General features: G+C 46.2%; 1 protein-coding gene across 2 annotated transcripts in view; it reads left to right on the forward strand.

Moving 5' to 3' along the window:
* The first annotated feature begins 4,509 nt into the window (after positions 1-4,509).
* The window catches only part of LOC110255461 (uncharacterized), a 334,726-nt gene continuing 317,134 nt past the window's right edge, over positions 4,510-22,101 (forward strand). The window contains exon 1 of one of the 2 annotated variants that reach the window (XR_014816769.1): positions 4,510-4,775. The gene's annotated coding sequence lies outside the window, so the exon portion shown is untranslated. The remainder of the gene's footprint in view (positions 4,776-22,101) is intronic. The other variant, XR_014816770.1, reaches the window with a different exon arrangement.

Below are 22,101 nucleotides of genomic sequence, written 5' to 3' on the forward strand. Positions count from 1 at the left end.
TTTTTTTTTTTTCTCAGACAGTGTTTTCAGTTCAGTCTGATTCCTGTCAACTGCAGTGTGTTCTTGGAGCTGTGGGGCATAAGTAAGAAGCCCAAGAAATGGTCCTTGCCCTCAAAAGGCCTACAGTCCAGTTCAGAGGGTTGTACATACTCTTAGGAGGTAAATAAACAGTGCAGAGTGGTCCTGAAAGTTTCCTGGAGGAGGAAGAGTTGAAGTGGATGGAGACGGCATGGTTTGAATCTGGAGGCAGGAAAAGACAGGTGGGAGAGCGGGGCGTGGACAGAGTGGAGGGCCATCTCCTTGAGGGAGGCTCTGCATCTCTCCTTATTCTTTCTCTCCTCTTCCCTCGTGTCCATATCTATCATTTTCTCACTAGAAGCCAGGAATGTGGAATGTGAGACATAGGCTCTGCTCTCAGAGCACTCACAGGCGGAGGGTGAGACTGTGTAATTAGTCTGAGCCAAGGCAGCAGCAGGGGGACTGAGGCCTCTGTGTGGGGTGACGGGGAAGCTGGCCCAGTGAGGAGGCAGAGGACCTGTGCCCCTGAGGTGCTATGGAGGAAAAGACAGAAAGAGAGACAGAGAGAACCAGACTGGGGAGGCCTCGAGCTCCTGCCCAGAAAGTTGGGGCTTTATGCTGAGCCATAGACATTGCGAGTTGAGTTTCTAAACAGGGAGCAGCATTTTGAAATCACATGATACTGACTTTTTTTTTTTTGTCTTTTTAGGGCCGAATGTGTGGCATATGGAGGTTCCCAGGCTAGGGGTCAAATCAGAGCTACAGGTGCCAGCCTGCACCACAGCACAGCAACATCAGATCCATCTGCCACCTACACCACAGCTCATGGCAATGCTGGATCCTTAACCCACTGAGCGGGGCCAGGGATCGAATGCATGTCCTCATGAATACTAGTCGGGTTTGTTACTGCTGAGCCACCATGGGAACTCCAGCATTGACTTTTTTTTAAGAAAGAGAAATAAGGAGAGGAGAGAAGTAAATATAGACTTAAATGCTTTGTGCCAGAAATGAGTCCCTGCGTTAATGTGCTGACTTCATTGGGGAATTCTCCAGCATGCTTTGCTGCAGCCGTTCCACACCCCAGCTACCCCTGCAGGGATTTGGCAATGACAACTGAATTGACAGTTAGGGTCACAGGGATTTCTAGGTCTTAGTATGGTCTCTGTGAGTTTAAGGAATTGCTTAGGGATCTCAAGAGATGAAGAGCCCCAAACTGGAGCTGGAGACAATGGCCTCCTTGGCTTCTGTGAGGCTGAGCAGTTCTGTTGTTTCCTGGAGTTAAGCCTGTGCCTGACTCTGTCTTTTTAGCTTCCTCTCTATGAAAAAGGTCAAATGCAATCCAAAAAATGAAACAGGCCACATAGAAGGGAGAGCAGGAAGTCAACTGAGCGTAGACAAAGAATTGTGATGAATTAGTTAACAAAATACACCGTGCAAAACTCAATGTTCCCAGGCAATATGTGCTGACTTATAAAACAGGCTTCTTAGCTGACATGAGAACTCTTGTTTGATGACTCTAACCTATAGAAACACTCACTCATAAATATGCAGGAATATTCCTAGGAATGTCCATTGCAGCACTGCATGCAATTGAAAAGGAAGAATGAAGAAAGAAAGAAAGAAAGAAAGAAAGAAAGAAAGAAAGAAAGAAAGAAAGAAAGAAAGAAAGACAAGAAAGAAAGAAAAGGAAAGAAGGAAGCGAGGCCTTAGATTCCTAAAAAAGAGAACTAGTTAAGTCAATTGTGGTACATTTACCAAGTGGAATTCTATGTGGCAGTTGAAAAGCACTGTGGCATTGGTTTCCTGGGGCTGCCATAGCAAGTACCACAGACTGGGTGCCTTAAGCAATTTTCTCACAGTTCTGGAGGCTGGAATTCCACCATCAAGGTGTCATCAGAGTTGGTTTCTCCTAAGGCATCTCTCCCTGGCTTACAGCTGTCTTCTCCCTGTGTCTTCACAGGGTCCCCTCTCTGTGCCTGTCTATATCCTTTTATTATTTATTTATTTATTTATTTATTTATTGTCTTTTTGCCATTTCTTGGGCTGCTCCCGCGGCACATGGAGGTTCCCAGGCTAGGGGTCCAATTGGAGCTGTAGCCGCTGGCCTACACCAGAGCCACAGCAATGAGGGATCTGAGCCGCATCTGCAGCCTACACCACAGCTCACGGCAATGCCGGATCCTCAACCCACTGAGCAAGGCCAGGGATCGAACCCACAACCTCATGGTTCCTAGTTGGATTCATTAACCATTGTGCCACGACGGGAACTCCTATCCTCTTATTTTTATAAGGACACCAGTCATATTGGATTAGGGACCCCAGTGACCTCATTTCAGCTTAATTACATCTTTCAGTGTTCCATCTCCAACTGCAGTCATATTCTGCGGTATGGGGGTTGGGACCCTCCATATGAATTTGGGAGGAACACAATTCAGCCCATGACCAACTATACATACTCATGTGGAAAGGTGTCTATAATTGTTTTTAAAAAAATTGAAGATCAGTATAATACATATGATGTCTTTTTGAAAAAAATAGTGCGTATGTAATGTATATACATATAAGGACACTGCAAATCATTTGGAAGGATGTATGACAAACATTTAGCAATGGAAATTTGTGAGAAAGAAGTGGGCATCGTGGCAAAGGGGGTATGGCTGGGGTTATGGGGATTTTTTTTTCCATTTATTTATTGTATGAATTTCATTCTTAATGTTTTATTCTGGGAACTAGCTTAGAGATAAAGAGCCCATACCCCTAGACTGGGGTTGTGTGACTTCTGATTTGAGTACAGGCTCAAATCCTGGCTTTGCCTCTCTAACTGCTTCTCTAAACCTCTGGGGCTTTCTTCGTAATGGGGAAAATAAGAATCAGATTTTTATGACAGTTACATTAAATAATGAATGTAAAACATTAGACACAGTAGTTGGCACCTACTAAGACCAATGAACGTTAGCTATTTTTATTGCTGTGTTAATAAAGAAAAAAAGCTCTCTCTTGCAACTTGGGCTAAAGAGGTGTGCTCTTAACCCTGGAGTGCCAGTAATTGAATCCGGTTCAATGCAACACATAATTGAAAGTCTGCCATGTCTGCAAGGCACTGTGATAAAATCTACAGGGGAACAATGGCAGTCAAGTCAATGCCTGTCTGTGGGTAGCTAACAACAGGCAGACACGGCTTCCTCCACAAAATAACCCAAACTCACAGGAGTCTGGCCCCTGCCTATAAAGCATTTAGTAAGAATTTCATGTAAGACAACCATCATTATTGTTAATATCACCCTCTCTTTTGTAGTAAACTCTACTTGGAAAATTAAACTTAGAAGGCAGCTCAGGAAGACAGATTCAGGGAAATTACTTAAGGGCAATGTCACCAAGGCATGCATATTCAGGCCCGTTCCAGGCATCTCTAGAAGCAGAATACCTGTGATGGCTGGTCAGCATGTGGTCTCTCCAGTATGGGGTCAGGAGCAGGGTGCCGACAGATTTCCTTTTTAAAAAAATTTTTTTAGGAGTTCCCATCGTGGCTCAGTGGTTAAAGAATCTGACTAGGAACCATGAGGTTTTGTGTTCGATCCCCGGCCTCACTCAGTGGGTTAAGGATCTGGTGTTGCCGTGAGCTGTGGCGTAGGTCGCAGACGGGGCTTGGATCCCACGTTGCTGTGGCTGTGGCATAGGCTGGCAGCTACTGCTCTGATTAGACCCCTTGGCTGGGAACCTCCCTATGCCACGGGAGCAGCCCTAGAAAAGGCAAAAAGACAAAAAAGAATTTTTTTTTAAATTAAAATACAGTTGATGTACAATGTTGTATCTATTGCTGCTGTACAGCAAAATGACCCAGTCATATAGATACTATAAACTTCCTTCAGAGTCTTGGTCCCCGCCCTCCGCCTTGGAGAACAGTTTTTTTAAATTAAATTTTTTTTTTTTTTTTTTTTTTAGGGCTGAAGGTGAGGCATATGGAAATTCCTAGGCTCAGGGTCCAATGAAAGCTTCAGATGCCGGCCTATGCCACAGCCACAGCCACCACTGGATCGGAGCAGTTCACCACCACTCACTTGGGGCAACACCAGATCCTTAACCCCCTGAGTGAGGCCAGGGATCAAACCCACATCCCCATGAATACTGAGGTTCGTTTCCACTGAGCTACAACAGGCACTCCTAGGAGAACAGTTTTGTCAATGGCCCTGTTAGCCAACTCTTGGTCAGTTCACCGTCAGGAGTGACGGTGACATCTGGAATTGGGGCTTTTTTTTTTTTTTTTTTTTTTTTTACCTCTTGGTCTCATGAACCAGCCAGAGTTCTTCATTTCCGAGCTGGGCGTGTGCCCACCATCATCTGCTCCTTCGGACTCCTCCATGTAATCCTAGGGGACAGGCTTGTCAAGGTCCACTTGACTGAAAAATAAAAAGAATACTTGGGCTAGAAAAGGAGCGGTTTGAGGGAAGGCCTGTGGAACGGTCTTTAGTGAGCAGGTAGGTGTGCGCATGCGCACATGCCGCCAGGCTTTGGGCGGCGTGGGAGCCAGGGGTCCCGCCAAGGGCCACAGAAAGAGGCCCAGGGAGCCAGCGAGCGAGAGAGGCTGATGGTGGGGCCTGCAGGTGGAATCCTGGTCTCCAAGGCAACAAGCACGACGGGGAAGCTCAGGTGAGCGGCTATAGGGCAGGGCTCACGCCCGGAAGGGCGGCAGGCGCCGACTTTCCCCCTGAGGTTCCAGAGCCAAGGGTCAGGTTCAACCCGGGTCTGCTAGGAAGTAAGTGTGGCCTTAGCTCCTTATCTGTTCTGGGAGGTGATAGCAGTACCGGCCTGGCCGGTTTGCCAAGTGGGCTACGTGAGAAGCACTTGGAACCCTGAGTGCCAGGCGGAGTGACGCAGAGCGCGGCTGGGGGCGCGCGGTCTGCAATGGTCGCTCCGCGGGTTCCAAGCCCCGTCTCCCGAGCCCGCTGTCGCTTCGTCTCCCACTACGGGAGTGACTCGGGCGGATTCTTAGGGAAAAAGCCTCCCTCCCAACAAGATCACTTTACCGAGCCCATAGGGTCGGCAGGGGGCACTTCCTGGGCATCAGGCACCAAGGGCACCCTTTCCTTGTTGGATCCATTGTGCCTTGGCCGATGCTGTGGCTGGATCAGAGCAGACCCCTCCCCTCGGGCTGAAAGTCTCCTGGGCTCTCCGCGGCCTTCGTGGTGGAAATATGAAGTGTGACTTCCCTTGCACAGGGGAGCCTGAGTCAACCCAGGCCCGGGCTTATCTCTTAACTCGGCAGTGTTTGTTTTAAGAAAATCAAAGCACGTTCCCCTTCTGCTTTCTTCAAAGGGAGGAGGAGAGAGCTGGCCACTGCCTGGGAGGGAGGCTGCTAGTGCAGAGGCGTCAGTTCAGAGCTCCCCTCTTAGCAGGTCCCTCTGGTCGTCTGTGTGCCCCTTCCTTGTTCTGATCCATGTCGCATCAAATTGCATCAGAGCCCCCAGACTCAGGGCTTTGGATCTGCCAGTCTCTCTGAATTTGGTTTTGGGAGGGAGGGCTGCCCAGAGTTCACTCCCTCTGAAGACCTCCTTGCTGGAAGGTCACAGCCCTTTCCCTCTGGTAAGGCTGTAGCCCCTCCTCTGTTCCTCCCTCTGCCTGGAAATGCTCCTTCTTGCTGGGCCTTCCCTCTACACTTTCTCACAGTCTGCAGGCAGAGAGGCCTTGGCTGGACAGGAAAGTTATCCGTGGTCCTCCTCTCTTTCCTGCTCTTTCTCTTTCCTTCCTCCCATCCCAGAACTGCCACTCCTGGGGTCAAGGCCATGTTCTCCTTACCCCACTCCAGGGAGGATCAGAGCCCCCGGTGTGCCCCCGCCCCCCACCTCCAGGGTCAGAGTTTCTTATTGCATCCATTGAAGGAGCTGGGCCCACCACTTTAAGGCCCACCACTGGATTGGGAACAAACAGCTCATTGTTTGAGATGCTTTTAGAAGCACTCAGAATCTACTGGGTGCCCTCAGGCAGGAGGCCTGCATGTGAACTCAGGAAAACTGCTTGGGGCTTCCTGGAGCTGAGTCACAGTGGCAGCAGCGAATTGTGAGTAACCTGGGGGAGCACTTTATAGGATTCAAATCACTTTATTTCATTTTATTTTTATTTTTAAACATGTTTTTAAAAATTAAAAACTTTTTTTTTTTTTTTTTTTGGCTGCACCCGTGGCATGTGGAAGTTCCCAGGCCAGAGACTGAACCCATGCCACAGCTGTAACCAGAACCAGTGATAACACTGGATCCTTAACCTGCTGAACCACAAGGGAACTCTTTCAAATAACTTTTCATAGCCAGAATCTTGCAGTATAAATTGTAATGCTCTTAGTTTACAATTTTTTTTTTCTTTTTAAATGTGGGTATTTTCAGACACTCAAAAGCAGAGGGAATAGATCCATGAGAGCTCAGGAACCCAGATACAAAAAGGCTTGACTTTCTGCTGCTGTTGTTTCCTCAGTCCCCTACTTCTCACTTCTCTTTGCAACATTCTTCTCTTTAACTTGCAAAAGGCTGATGACTTTTTAGATGAATTTGGCACATGCCTTTCTGCCAAATTATGGTTTATTATCATGGCTTTTTTTTACACTCAGGAGATATGATCTGTTTTAATAGGAAGCTTAATCCAATGGCAATTTATTGTCAGAAAGAACAGCTCAGCCTGATGCCAAATGGAAAATTGTTGTTTTAGGCAGGCATTTTCCTACACCCAGTTAGACAGCATTAAATAATGATGCGATTGGCTAATTTGCACAGCTGCTTGGGGCTGGTGGGTTGACTGGGGACTGGCTCTTTACTGGAGCCCTTTCTGATCCTCCTCCAGAAGCAGGGCCTGCCTGTGTTAGGGGCTGGTCCAAAGCCTTGCTGGTTTGGGGAGGAGGCAGTTGAGGACATTGCCCACAAGGCTATTCATTGGCCTCTTAAAAGGAATGACACCCTAATTCCTGCAAAAGGCAGCTCCCAGAAAGCGTTCTTTCCCCAAATGGGGTATGATCTTTTTTCCTGACAATGAGAACTAAGCACACTGTTGGGTTTTGCTTTTTGCCTTGGCTACCAGGAAGCTTAGCACTCAATTTAGAGCCCAACTGCAGTGACTGTTTCACCTGTGGTACCAGTTAACTTATCTCCCCTATTTCCTCTGTACATTTCCGATTTCTCAATTTTTATCTTTATATGCCTTGGGGCATAGGGGTTTTATTGTACCCAACCTTCGATTTCATGCTTTTGAAATTAGGAGTGGTAGAAATTAAAAATGAAAGCAAACAATGCCAGCTCGCCTTTCCTTGTCCACAGAGCTTTGTTTGTGAAAAGCCAGAGGTTAAAGTAATAGGCCCAGATCACACCATCAGTAAGTGTTATTGGTGGGGGGGGGGTGCTGACCAGACCTTATGTATATGCAGTGCCTTTTCACTTTGTAATTTATACTTTAACTTTTAAAAAGGCTTCCTCATCTTGAGCAAATTGTCTCAGTTTGTCCTTGATTTATTCTTTCAACAAATACTTACTGCCCACTTTATCTGTGTCATACTAGGCACTATGAGTGGACAAATAAAGGTAAAACAAACTCATGTCTTTGGGAATTTACCCTTTAATAGGGAATATCAGACATGTTCATCTAACACAAGATAAGAAGTGTGGGAGTGTTTTAGATAAAGTTTTTAGGGATTGAGAGGAGGGAGAAGTTAGTTGAAGATGAATGAGGGCAGACTTTGTATAGATGGTTGACATTTAAGTTGATTCTTGAAGACACGGGAAGGTATAGACATAGAACCTTCTGTCCTGCTGTTACCTCCATGTTACAGAGGATGAAATCTGTAGAAAGAGGCAGAAATTTCCTCACATCACCCAGTTAGAAGTTACTACTATTGTGATTATCCACTCTGCCTCCCGGTGTTGAAGCTGGTTCTGTGGCTTTAGGTCAACTGAGGCTGGCTTAAATTTGTTCTTAGGTGAGAACTATTTATTTATTTATTTAGTTTATTACATAATGAATTTTATTACATTTATAGGTGTACAACAATCATCACAACCAAATTTTATAGCACTTCCATCCCAAACCCTCCATGCATCCCCTCACCCCCCCAAACTGTCTCCTTTGGAAACCATAAGTTTTTCAAAGTCTGTGAGTCAGTATCTGTTCTGCAAAGAAGTTCATTGCGTCCTTTTTTTTTTTTTTAGATTCCACATGTAAGTGATAGCATTTGATGTTGGTGTCTCATTGTCTGACTGACTTCACTTAGCATGATAACTTCTTGGTCCATCCATGTTGCTGCAAATGCCATTATTTCTTTCCTTTTAATGGCTGAGTAATATTCCATTGTGTATATGTACCACATCTTCTTTATCCACTCCTCTGTCAATGGACATGCAGCACTATATACAATAGCCAAGAACTATTTAATTAATGGTATTTAAACTGCCAGAGCCCAAGCCTTGATATCTGGGGCAGTGCTTTATTTTAATTTGCAGGGGATAAAACATTATCTTGAGCTAAGCTAGAGTTAAAAAGTGGCAATGCATGGAGGCCACTGAGGTCTCTTAGATAATTTAAGGAAGCATTGAAGAACCAGCTGGGGCTCAGGGACAGCTGGAACCAGGTAGGGCATGTTATAGCCACTCTTTGTATCTGTGGCTCTATCAGTGTCAACCTGCCTCCTTCCAACCTTCCCCTCCCCAGCCTGTGCCCATTGTTCAAGGCTGAACTTGAATTAGGAATGTGGGAACATGGGTGTCTTTAGCCCATACATGTCTGCCCTTCTTCTGGTCTGATATAAAACTTACTCTTTTTTTTTTTTTTGTCTTTTCTAGGGTTGCACCGGCAACATATGGAAGTTCCCAGGCTAGGGGTCTAATCGGAGCTGTAGCCACCGGCCTACACCACAGCCACAGCAACGTGGGCTACGAGCCACGTCTGCAATCTACACCACAGCTCACAGCAAAGCTGGATCCTTAACCCATTGAGCGAGTCCAGGGATTGAAACTGCAACCTCATGGTTCCTAGTCAGATTCGTTAACCACTGAGCCATGATGGGAATTCCTAAATCTTACTCTTTATCTGGCTCTTATGAAAGCAATTTATGAACCCTCTTCCTTCAGCCTGACCCCCAATGTCCCTCACAGTCCTGAGGGAGAACTGGCCTCACAAGGTTCTTTGGACAGGGCAAGGCAAGGTGGCCCTAGCAGCTGGTGTTTTGACCATTTGTGACTTTACGATGTGCCACGTTCCATTTCTAGATCTCTCCAGCTCTCCTTTTGTTATTTTTTAAATTAAAAAAATTTTTAAGATAGCTGTAGATTTCAGGCAGTTATAGGAAATCACACAGAGAGAGCCTGTGTGTCCTTTATCCAGTTTCCCCAATGATAACATCTTGCAAAACTATAATGTCACAGATGCTGTAATATCACAGGTACTATGCAATAATAATACATGTGTTATAATATCACATACACTATAATATCCCATGTACTATACTGTAATATCACAACCAGGATACTGACGGTAGATACAAAATGTTTCTGTCATCACTGTGTATCTTTTTTTTTTTTTTTGTCTTTTTTGGGCTGCACCTGCGGTACACGGAAGTTCTTGGGCTAGGGGTCGAATTGGAGCTGTAGCCACTAGCCTACGCCACAGCTGCAGTAATGCCAGATCTCAGCCGCATCTGCCACCTACACCACAGCTCACGGCAATGGTCAGAGATCAAACCTGGGTCCTCATGGATGCTAGTCAAATTTGTTTCCGCTGAGCCACGGGGGGAACTCCATCACTGTGTATCTTCCTGCTGCCCTCTTATAGTGACTTCCCTCTCACTCCCATCCGCTCCTTAACCCCAACAGCCACTAAGCAATAGTTTGTTCCTCTTTGTTGTTGAGTCCATGGTATGGCTGGGCTGCAGTTTGTTTCAGCATCTGGGCAGTCTTAAATTATTGGCTAAAATGAAAAACCTTTAAACTATTCTGTACAGGATTTTGTGTGAAATATCTCCCCCCCCCTGCCCACCCCTGGGATACATACTGAGAGGCGCAACTGCTACATTTATGGTAGTTGCATTTTTAAAAAAAATTAGACATTTAAAAATTAGACATTTTAAAGACCATTATTTGGTTCACAGCAAAGTTGAGCGGAAGGTGCAGTGATTTCTCTTATGTCCTCTGCCCTGCATACACACAGCCTCCCCTGCTATCAGTGAACGTACTTGACACATCATTGTCACCCAAAGTCCATAATTTGCATATTTTGGATATTAATCTTTTATCAGATATATCTGTTGGTGTGATGAATTGTATTAACTGATTTTCAAATGTTGAACCAGGCTTGCATACCTAGGATAAATTCCACTTGATTGTGCTGCTTAATTCTTTTTATATGTTATTGGATTATATTTGCTAATTTTTGGTTGAGGATTTTTACATATAATTTAATGAAGATATTTGTTTTTAGTTTTCTTTACTTGTAATGTCTTTGCCTGGTTTTGGTCTTAGGGTAATGTCAACTTCACAGAATGAGTTTGGAAGCATTTCCATCTGGTTCTATCGTTTGGAAGAGACTGTAGAGAATTGATGTGATTTCTTCTGGTGGTAGAATTAACCAGTGAGCACATCTGGGCCTAGTGCTTTCTATTTTAGAAGATTATTAATTATTGATTCAATTTCTTTAATAGATATAGACCCATTTAGATTGTTTCTTCTTGTATGAATTTTGGCGGATTTTATCTTTGAAGGAATTGGTCCATTTCATCAAGGTTATCAAATTTGTGGGTATAGAGTTGTCTATTATATTCCTTTATTGTCCTTTTATGTTCATAGGATCTGTAATCATGTCCCTTTCCCATTTGTGTCTTTTTTCCCCTTAGCCTTGCTAGAGGCTTATCAATTTTATTCTCTTTTCAAAAAATCAAGCTTTTGGGTTTTTTTTTTTTTTTTTTTTTTGCCTTTTCTAGGCCCGCACCTGTGGCATATGGAGGTTCCCAGGCTAGAGGTCTAATCAGAGCTGTAGCCACCAGCCTATGCCAGAGCCACAGCAGCATGGGATCCGAGCCGCATCTGCAACCTACACCACAGCTCACGGCAACACTGGATCCTTAACCGACTGAGCAAGGCCAGGGATCACCATTTGTTGAAAGTCTGTATCTCCCTCCATGAATTGCTTTTTCACCTTTATCAGTAATCAATTTGGCATATTTGTGTGGATCTATTTCTGTGTTCTTTTTTTTTTGTTGTTTTTGTTTTTTCTGGGCCTGCAACCGTGTCATATGGAGGTTCCTAGGCTAGGGGTCTAATTGGAGCTGTAGCCTATGCCAGAGCCACAGCAATGCGGGATCCAAGTTGAGTCTGACGGCTCACAGCAATGCCGGATCCTTAACCCACTGATCGAGGCCAGGGGTCGAACTTGCAACCTTGTGGTTCCTAGTCAGATTGATTAATCACTGAGCCACGACGGGAACTCCTGGGTTCTCTATTCTGTTGCGTTGATCTATGCAGTTTTCCCTCTGCCAGTACACATAGTCTTTATTACTGTAGCCGTATAATGTCTTGAAATTGGGTAGATGATTTCCTCTTATTCTTCTTTTTCAAAATTTCTTTTAGCTATTCTAGTTTGTTGGCCTGGCCATATAAATTTTAGAATTAACTTGTCTATAGCTACAAAAATCTTTGATGACATTTTGATAAGAATTATGTTAAATCTGTATATAATTTTGAGGAGAATCGGTATCTTTACTATGTTGAGCCTTCCAATCCATGATCATGGGATGCCTCTCTCTTTATTTAGGTATTCTTCCTTTCATCAACATTTTGTAATTTTTAGCATAAAAATTCTATATGTGTTTTGTTAGATTTATACTTTGGTATTTAATTTTTTTAGCTAATGTAAGTGGTGTTGTATTTGTATGGGCACTGCCTTTACCCTGAGTTTACAGACCAGGAAACTGAGGTCTGATAAGTAGCTTACCCAGAGTTGTGTAGATGGTGAGTTTAGGGCTGGGCTCTGAACCTGTACCTGATTTCAGAGATGCTCCTGAGATGCTGACTGCTGTGTTCTTCTTGTCTGGAAGGGCTGGCAGGCTGCTGGCTTGTTGATGGTTGTTGACTGAAGGAGTTATGTGGTTTGGCCAGAATCTTCCTTGCTGTAGTCATTGGTGCCTTTCAGGACTCTCACTGGCCCAAGAGGGCATGGGGGACAATTCTTAGAGAGTCAAAGGTTAGGCCCAGCATTTCAAGGACATGTGTCTTTTTTTTTTCAGTCTCCAAACCAAAGCAGGTCCTATTTTTTTTTGAATAAAGGGTCTGTACTATCTGACTGCCTCCCAGGAACTTGTTGAAAGTTTGACCAGGTTATTTGAACTAGTACCTAACTTTGTTTGTACCCCTGAATCTCTAAACTAGAAAAGAAAGTCTTCCTTAGCCTTAGCCTTCCTTAGGCCTAAGGAGGCCTCTGGCTCTGTCCATGAATGCCTATAAAAGGAGGTTTTGCCCCGTCATAAGCTTGCTGGGTTTTTAGCTTAGGAGGCCTGGTTTAAAAACAAACATGTAACATTTGTCTTGGATCTTAACCAACTTCACCAACCTGACAGTCTCTTTAAAGTGTAGTCGTGACTGCAAAGTATGTGGTGGAGAAAAAAAGGAACACTCTTTCTACGTCACATCTCTGTCTCCAGCTGGAGCTGAAAGCCCACTTTTAATGCTGTTGCCTGCATGGGGCCTGTTTCTGCTGGGCCAGCAGCTGGGGGAAGGTGAAGGTAAAGCTTCAGAGATAGAGTTCAGAATTTGTAGGTTCCCTGGAAAATTTAGCCACACGCAAATCATGGATGGTCTCTGATTCTTGCCCTCACATTTTAGAAACTGAGGAACCCATAGCAGAAAGAATGTGTCTAATTTGAGATGATTAAGGGCCAAGGCTTTGGAATCAGAAACGTGTTAGTTCAACCTTGGCTTCTCCACTTGTACTTGTGTATCATTGGGAAGTGTCCTTAACTTTTTTGAGCTTCCACTTCCTTAGCTGTGAAGCGAGGATGCCAGCATCTGTATTAGATGATGCGGAGACAGTGCCCAGCACAAAGCAAGCACTTGGTAAACATTCATAACACATGACATGACCAAAATGCAACATAATCTTTTGCATGTCTTGGTATCCGTTTACGACTACCCAGAGGGAATAGTTTTCCCTTGCTGTAGAAGGATACTCCAGCAGGTACATCTTACCAACACATTAAGTCCCTAACAGCCTCAATTCAGAAACTGCAATGTCCAGTTGAAGACAGTAATCACAATTCTGAATTAGATTTAATGTTAAAATTCCTCCCTTTGCTTAGCTCAGGTGATCCTCAGATGGGGTCCCTCTGGAGTCTGCAGTGGGGGCAAAGTGGGGAATGTGCTTGGTTCTCTATTTTTCAGCCCTTTCTTATCTTCCTCTCTTACCTCCTGATTGGTTTCTAGTCCCTCCATGGATGGGAAGGTGGATGGAGGGTGGGAGGAAAAGGTAGGGAGCAGAGGGCTTTGTGCTTTGGGTGTGTAGAGCACCCTCTTCTCATGGGCCCTTCCGTGGGATCTGCAGACATTGCCAGCACACTCCTTTCTACACACCCCTTGAGTTGTGATTGTATTTTTTTTTTTTTTTGTCTTTTTGCTATTTCTTGGGCCGCTCTCGCGGCATATGGAGGTTCCCAGGCTAGGGGTCCAATTGGAGCTGTAGCCACAGGCCTACGCCAGAGCCACAGCAACGCGGGATCCGAGCCGTGTCTGCGACCTACACCACAGCTCACGGCAACGCCGGATCGTTAACCCACTGAGCAAGGGCAGGGACCGAACCCGCAACCTCATGGTTCCTAGTCGGATTCGTTAACCACTGCACCACGACGGGAACTCCGTGATTGTATTTTTAATCTACAGAACTGTAAAAAAGGGAGCCTCAACAATATTATTTACTTCAAAAATTGAACTTTCTGATTACTTCTTTGGATATAGATTTATTCAGTGAAAAGCAAAACCACAAATAATTTGAGGCAAAACATCACCATGAAGTGATAGATGAAAATGGGAAATGCTATGTTCAGAAAACCGTACTCACTGAAATTTTGCACAGTGCATTGCAGGTGAGGAACAGCATCGTGAAGTTATGTGTGCACTTGAAGTTAAGTTGTTACAAGCTTAAAATAGGCTATAAAACAGATGTTTTATGTAAGTCTATGGTAACTACAAAACAGAAATCTATAATAGATACACAAAGGATAAAGAGAAAGGAATCCAAGCATACCACTACAGAAAATAATTAAACCACAAAGGAAGAGAGCAAGAGAGGAAGACAGGAACAAAGGAATTACAAAACGACCAGAAAACAATGAAGAAGATGACAATATTAAGTCCATACTTATCAATAATTACTTTAAATGTAAATGGACTAAATTCTCCAATAAGAAGACATAGAGTAGGTGAATGGATTAAAAAAAACAAGACCCAAATATGTGTTGCCTGCAGGAGATTCACTTCATTTGTAAGGACACACATGGATGGACAGTAAAGGAGTAGAAACCAAATGGAAACCAAACAAGAGTAGAGGTAACTATACTTGTATCAGATAAAATAGACTTCAACTAAAAAACTATCAAGAGTCAAAGAAGGTCATTATATAGTGATAAGGTGTTCATTTCATCAAGTGGGTACAATTGTGAATATGCATGCACCCAACATAGGAGCACCTAAATATATAAAGCAAACATTGACAGATCTGAAGGGAGAAATATAAAGGAATACCATAATAGGAGGGGACATCCATACCCCACTTTCCATGATGGGTAGATCATGCAGACATGAAATCCTTGTGGAAACATTGGATTTAGACCAGATGAACCCAACAGATGTACAGACCATTCTGTCAAACAACAGCAAGAGACCCATTCTTCTCAAGCGCACACGAAACACTCCAGGATAGAGAATGCAGCCACATCTACCTGGGCCATGTGCATCTTTACTTTCTCAGGAGTGACCTCACACCAGGTCTCTCTTATTCCAGTGCATGTGGTGAGAGACACAGTCTCCTTGTAACAGCCGCTTCTCACTAGCCTTGGGCTTAGAAGGTAACCCCATGCAGGGGAGGGGTGGGACTTGCACTTCAGCCTCAGCTCTCCATACAGAACTTTCTTCTTGCTCCTTTCCTCACAGCTCTCAGCTCCCTTCCTCTCTCATGGATCTCTTGAAGCCTCCTGGAGTGGTGCAGTTTGTCCTGGGGCATTTACTGTGTGAGATCCACACATTGGAATTGGTCTCACACTCCTGATGGTATCAATCTTTATGATGTGGATTCTTCTGCACAAATTTTAATTTTAGCATCCTTTTATACATTTTTTTGGCCTTTTTTTTTTTTTTTTAGGGCTGCACCTGCAGCATAGGGAAGTTCCCAGTCTAGGGGTCAAATCAGAGCTGCAACTGCCGACCTACGCCACAGCCACAGCCACAGCAATATGGGATCTGAGACGTGTCTGCGACCTACACCACAGCTCACAGCAACGCCGGATCCTTAACCCACTGAAGGAAGCCAGGGATCAAACCCGAACACTCATGGATCCTAGTCAGCTTCGTTAACTGCTGAGCCACGAAGTGAACTACGTTGTTATACATTTAATAGGCCTGGAATTTAAGTCCTTCTAACTTTAGCTACACTCCCCTCCTTGCCCACCTTTCTTACTAAGTCAGACCCTCCTGGGGAAGAACCTTGGTGAGAACTGTGAGGGGAGAGGTGGGAAGGGGGCATAGTGCCCTTGGAGACTGCCTACTGGAGCAGCTAGACGTGACCCTGGCCCCTTGGACTCCCTGCCCCCCAGCTCCGATCTCCCACAATGCTAGTCTGCTGCACTCTGAGCTACAAGAGGGCACAGGGAAGAGCCCTGCCCATCTTTTCCATTTGTCTGGTGTCCTGTACACTGGCTTGAACAGAGCACACACCTAGTTCTCATGCTGGGGCTCAGGCCAAGTGGCCTCATCTCCCCTGCAGCCTCCGCGTGGCTGCAGAGGGTGATTTATGGCTGCCCATTAGTTCTGTTCACATGGCTCAGATCTTGAGAACATCTGCGCTGTGGTGGAGCAAGCTGTGTTTGCAGTGACAGATGGTCAGGCTCTTTTGGGGACTGATTAGGCTCACAGAGGGACAGATGCCTGAACTTCTGCTGCCTGGGAAAAGCCAGGCTGCCTATTAACTCATCTGAGAGCAAACAGACCTTCTCCTTACCTTTGCCCAGACTGCAGCAGGGTACTGGGTTTCTGCGGGCCCTCTTGCCTCTGGTTCTGGACCAGATGGAGAAAGAGGAGATCAGAGATCTAGACCAGTGGTCCTTAAACCTGGAAGGCTTATAACACACAGAGTGCTGGGCCTACCCCCAGAATTTCTGATTCAGTAGGTCTAGGGTCGGGGCTGATAACTTGCTTTTCTAACAAGTTTCCAGGCAATGTGATACTGTTGGCTTGGAGAACCACTGATCTCAACCAGTCCTAAAAGGAGGCACCTCTCTGGGAAGGCTAGAAGGGTGCCAGAGCTGAGTGCAGGATTGGTGAAAGATAGATTTGGGTGAGAAAACTTTGAGATGCTGGGTTCCAAGCAGAGATTGTAGGGACTTAGGTTGCCAAATACCATGTTATTCTGGAGTGGAGATCTCTCAAGGGTCAGAGGGGGCTTGAGGCAAATTGTGCTTATTGATTTAATCAGCCCCAGATCAGTGTCAGAATCTTACCATCTGGGTAGAGAGCCCACTGTGGGCACAGGGTCTGTGGCACAGGGATGGCCATGCCTGCTTTGTCTGTTGAGGAGCTTGGTCCCTTCAGCGAGCGTCGTGGGAAGAGTCCATATTGCAGAGGCTAAACCATCTAATGGATGGACTGTCCTCTAGGGAGGCCGAGGGACCCCACCATCAACTCTCTAGTTATGTGTTGTTCCTTTGATGTCAGCAGGCACTGCAGAACAAGAGAAATGACAGTAGAGAAAACTGATGACTGAAAATTCGTCCACTTGTGCTAGATGTTCACTGGCAGATCAGGGATTTGGTTCCAGGAATAATAGGAGGCAAGTATGCCTTTGCCTACACTCATCCGGATGTTTAAAGAGTCTGCTCTCTCTTTGTGAGTGTCAGTTGGTGTTTAACCAGGGAAGCAGATCCACTCTGGGTTATGGGAGAAAAGATTTCTTATCGGAATGGATCCTATTGACTTAAAAAAATATGCACAGCCTGAAAGTTGAGAGTTGGAGTTCCCGTCATCGCTCAGTGGTTAATGAATCTGACTAGGAACCATGAGATTGCAGGTTCGATCCCTGGCCTTGCTCACTGGGTTAAGGATCCGGTGTTACCATGAGCTGTGGTGTAGGTTGCAGACGCGGCTCGGATCCCACATTGCTGTGGCTCTGGCATAAGCTGGCAGCAACAGCTCTGATTAGACCCCTAACCTGGGAACCTCCATATGCCGAGGGAGTGGCCCTAGAGAAAGGCAAAAAGACCAAAAAAAAAAAAAAAAAAAAGTTGAGAGTTAAGTTTTTGTTTTTGTTTTTGTTTGTCTTTTTAGGGCTGCACCTGCGGCACATGGAGGTTCCCAGGCTAGGGGTCTAATCAGAGCTGCAGCCGCTGGCCTATACCACAGCCACAGCAATGCCAGATCTGAGCTGCGTCTGCAACCTACACCACAGGTTATAGCAACACCAGATCCTTAACCCACTGAGTGAGGCCAGGGATCGAACCTGCAACCTCATGGTTCCTAGTCGGATTCGTTTCCGCTGCACCACAACGGGAACTTCAAGAGTTAAGTTTTAATTGGGGGAAAATGAGGACTGTAGCCCAGGAGGCAGCATTTCAGATAGCTCTGAGATACCCCTCCAAAGAGGTAGGGGGGAATGTTGGCATATATGGGATTTTGGTGAAAAGGGAGGTACATGCAAGCAAGCAGCATATTTTGCAGAAGGTCATTGCTAGTCTTGTGAAGGTCAGTGCTAGTCACGAGGAGTAGACATTACCATGAAGGATTTTAGTGCTTTTCTAGATATGAGGAGATGCGAGGAATGGGCTTCTCCTGAAAATATCTGTCTGCAGACCTGTTCTGCCAGTTTTCCCAGAGCACAGAGTGCCTCACTTCTGGTCTCACAGAAGGTCCTTTCAGGGGGTATTGAGGGTGGGTGGCTGGAGTGGCTCATGATTCAGTCTGGGTAGAGGCAGAGGGCAAGTGCCATCTCCAGTTCACAGTCCTTACATGATGTGGGAGGCACTGGGCAGAGTGAGGGCTGTGGCCAATTGGAGAAGCCCAGTTGCTGAAGTGGCCCATGGCACAGATGCTGCTAGGGAAGTTGACCAGAAACCATGTATCTGATGGCCAGGCCCCCACTGGAGGGCAGGGCTAGCACTCAGGAGAAGAGCTGGACCCACTTGCATCTCTGCGACAGCCTTGCAGAGGGAGGCCAGTGCTCCGTTCCTGCCTCCAATGCTTTTGAGGGCTCACTTTTGGCCACTTCTAACCCAGAACCATCCAGGGAAGGGGATTCTGGGAAGCAGCTCCAGTGTAACCCAATTGTCAACAGGACCATCACCACAATGTAGTTTCTTGGCTCGTAGTCAGTGACTTTAATTCCCCCTGCCTGCTTTCCCTGGCTACAAACCTTGCATCAGGGAAGAGAGAGACAGATCCTTAGGGGCTCCAAGAAAGTCTTTGAGAAAACTTCTCCGCCATAACTGAAATCAACCAATTTTCCTTAAAAGACAGAGTCTTCAAGGCCAGCCCTGCATAGACTTTGCCCTGAGCCCTATAACTAGGCCCCAGGTCCAGTTTACAGTTGTTGTCCAGCATAATCATCAATGATGCTTCCTCGCATTCTCCAGTGGAGAATGACACTGGTTTGGATGACACATCGTAGAGTCACTTGGCCTTTAGCTCAGGATTGAGTTGCACATGTAGGTGAGGAGGGTGGGGAGCTGAGGGCCCAGAGGCTGCTGGGATTCCCTGGAGGCCCCCCGCCCCCCAGTCATGCCAGGGTTACCATGGGGAGGTGGGGGGGAGGAGGTGCCTGGGCTGCAACATCAAGATCTAATACTGGAATTGGGATAAAATCAGGTTAAGCTTCCCCGCCCCAGGGTCCCTGGGCTTCCCAGGAATTCTAGGAAAATACCTGCCTTGTGTTTCTGCTCTTCTAACACCTCCCCATCCTGGGGCTTGTTTGGCCAGGGAAGCGCCTACTGCAGCCTAAGTGCTTCCCTGTGTTTACCGGCTGAGCTGCCCAAGGTGTGAGGCTGCACTGCTGCAGTTTTCTGAGTGTGTCGCTGTGGGGGAGAGGAAGGTCCAGAGAGGGCGGGGCCGAGGGTTGTGGTGCATCCAGGAACCCTGCACCGCGGGGGCGGGGGGAGGGGGGAAATAAGGCTCCTTCCAGGAGGGTCCCATCAGCCCTGGTGCACAGTGGTTTTGGGATGGTCCCTCAGGGGAAGTGGGCCTGGCCAGTGGCTTCCCTGCAGGGGATGGGCTAACTGTCAGAGAGTGGTTTTTCTCTCTGGACAATTCCTTTCCCCGCCTCCTTTGGGAGCTCTGGCACATAGGCCTTATGCACAGTACATTTTATAGTGGCAGCTGCCCAGGATCCGAAACCAGACAGAATCCCAGGTTTGCCTCTCTGCTCCATCCTTTAATAGCTGTGTGATTTCAGACCAGTTACTTAACCTCTCTGAGCCAGAGGGGGGCTATTCTTCATATGGTGGGGAGAACAAGAAGTTCCCTGCAAGCTGGCATTGGGACTAAAAGGAGCAAAGGCCTGCAGGGTGCCTCACACTGAGCCTTTGCTCAGTTACCACCTCCGTCTTATACCTTAAGGCCATTTTCTTTCTTTCTTTTATTGTGGCAGCTGCCACTATAAAATGCAGTCTATCAGCTCTAGCGACAGCCCTGTGCCTGTAGTGTATCAGCTCCAGCAGCTCTGTGGCCACGGTGTATCAGCTCTTTTACCTGGTGAGAAACCAAATGAGCGCTCGGAGAGTTGGAGAACTCAGGTTTATCACGCCCGGCGGGTAAGGATCACTCCCCGGAGGGATCCTCTAGAGAGGAGATCACTCTCCAGAGTCTGAGCCCTGAAGAAGGGTTTTGCAAGGCTTTTATGGGCTAGCTTTTCTGGGTCCGTTGATTGGCAGACTGGAGAGAGGTCAGGCAAGGTAGTAGATGCAGAAGCAACTTTACAGAAGCAGATGCGTGGGGAAGGGGTGGTTAGGGGCAGTTGGCTGGACTTTGCTTAGTCATCATGGCTGGGGTCTCTCTACCTTTTTATCAGGACATTTTCTCCTACACGTTCTTTATTCTATTCTATTCTATTCTATTCTATTCTATTCTATTCTATTCTATTCTATTCTATTCTATTCTATTCTATTCTATTCTATTCTATTCTTTTTACTTTTTAGGGCCGCACCTGTGGCATATGGAAGTTCCCAGGCTAGTGTTCGAATTGGAGCTGCAACCCACACCATAGCTCATGGCAATGCCAGATCCTTAACCCAATGAGGGAGGACAGGGATCGAGCCCATGTCTCCATGGATACTGGTTGGGTTTGTAACCCACTGAGCCACAAAGCCTCCAAGGCTTTTTTCTTAATTCGGTTTTAGCTCCTCCTGACACTTTCTTGGGGAACTGTGGTTTTGCTGCCAAAACTCGGCCTCTGTCCACTATTGCCGAATAGAAACGAGGAGACAGAGTTTGGGGTGAAAGAGAAAAAGAGAGCTTTATTGCTTTTCTAGGCAAAGGGGACCACAGCAGGCTAATGCCTTATAGACTGTGCCCCCCTCCCGCCCCCCGCCTCCTTGGGAGAGATTTGGAGGTGGTTTTTTAGTTAGGGGAGTGGAAGATAGGGCCAAAGATAAGGATCAGGGTAGAGGCAAGCTTTCACTGTCTTTCAAAACTAATGTTTAGTGGTCCCAGGACTGGTTCTGGTGGTCCTTCTTCTTCCCAGAATGAAGAATGCTTCATCAAGTAGTTCTTCCATTTGTTGGGGGTTTTAGTTCTGTAGAAAGGCTCAAAGATATTGTTATGTATATTCTTTGAAGAACCAGGACTCTGCCCCAAGACTATTGTCTCTTGACTTTTCCTTCCTGGTCTCTGCATCCCCTCTCTTCCCTGATGAGCAGCTGCCCTTTGAACTCAGGGAAGGTCATGGAGGCTGAGGCTTATTCCCTAAAAACAAGCAATGGAGGACACAGAAAGGCTTGTGTGCCCAGGAGCCCCACGGGACCCTAGCTCGGTTACAGTTTGATTAAGTCAATGGTTAATTGAAATCCAAGACTTTTACCATCGACTTCCTTCTGGTCATGGGTTTACTACAGGAGCAAGTGAATGAAATGAATGAAGAAATCAGTGGCTTAGTTAAAGATGGTAAATGCAGTGGGGAAACAACTGAGATGAATCTTAGCATTAAATCTGCCTTCATGAGCTTTCCAGATCTAGAAGAAGAGAATATTGCTCCAGCCATTGTAGAGACTATGATGATTGGGCCCAAATAACACAGGGATTCCGAAGAGGAAGCTCAGGCTTTGTTTAGGGGGAGGAGGTGGAGATGGGCAGCTGACCTAAGCTCTTTGAGCTCACCTTCCTCCTCTATAAAACCGGGCTGTCTCTTCCTGCCTCACAGGAGGGTTAGCAACAGGGAGACTTTATTGATGCAAACCAATTGACAGTTGCCTGACGCTAAGTAATCAGTCGTGCTCTTGGTGATGCTGGTCCAAAGTCAGCATCCTTCAAATCAGCTCTGCTGTTCTACTTATTCAGCATCCTCCAAGCGCTCCTTGCTCATTTCAACTCTAGTCTTATCCAGGCTGCTTTGTGTCCCCTGAAATGCTTCCTACTCACCCTTTCCTTTCCTGAGGGCTTCATGACCTCATGGAGTCCCATGAAGTCTTCCCGAGCCTGTCCCTCCTCTGAGTTCCTTCCTCCCCTTGGCATGGCTTGCCCACTGCTTTGGGTTGCCATGTGCCAGCCTGTGGACAGCTGCGGTCTTCTCTCTCCAGTGAGATGTTCAGGTCCTTGGAGACAGGAGCTATTTCTTTTTTATCCTCTCCTGGTACAAGTGGTGACTCATGCATGCAGTGGTGTC

This window comes from Sus scrofa, chromosome 9 (genome assembly GCF_054392235.1).
Source record: "Sus scrofa isolate SSC_HxYL_T2T_F1_AM1 chromosome 9, Sscrofa_HxYL_maternal_Yorkshire_Landrace_v2.0, whole genome shotgun sequence".
NCBI classification, from domain to species: Eukaryota; Metazoa; Chordata; class Mammalia; order Artiodactyla; family Suidae; genus Sus; species Sus scrofa.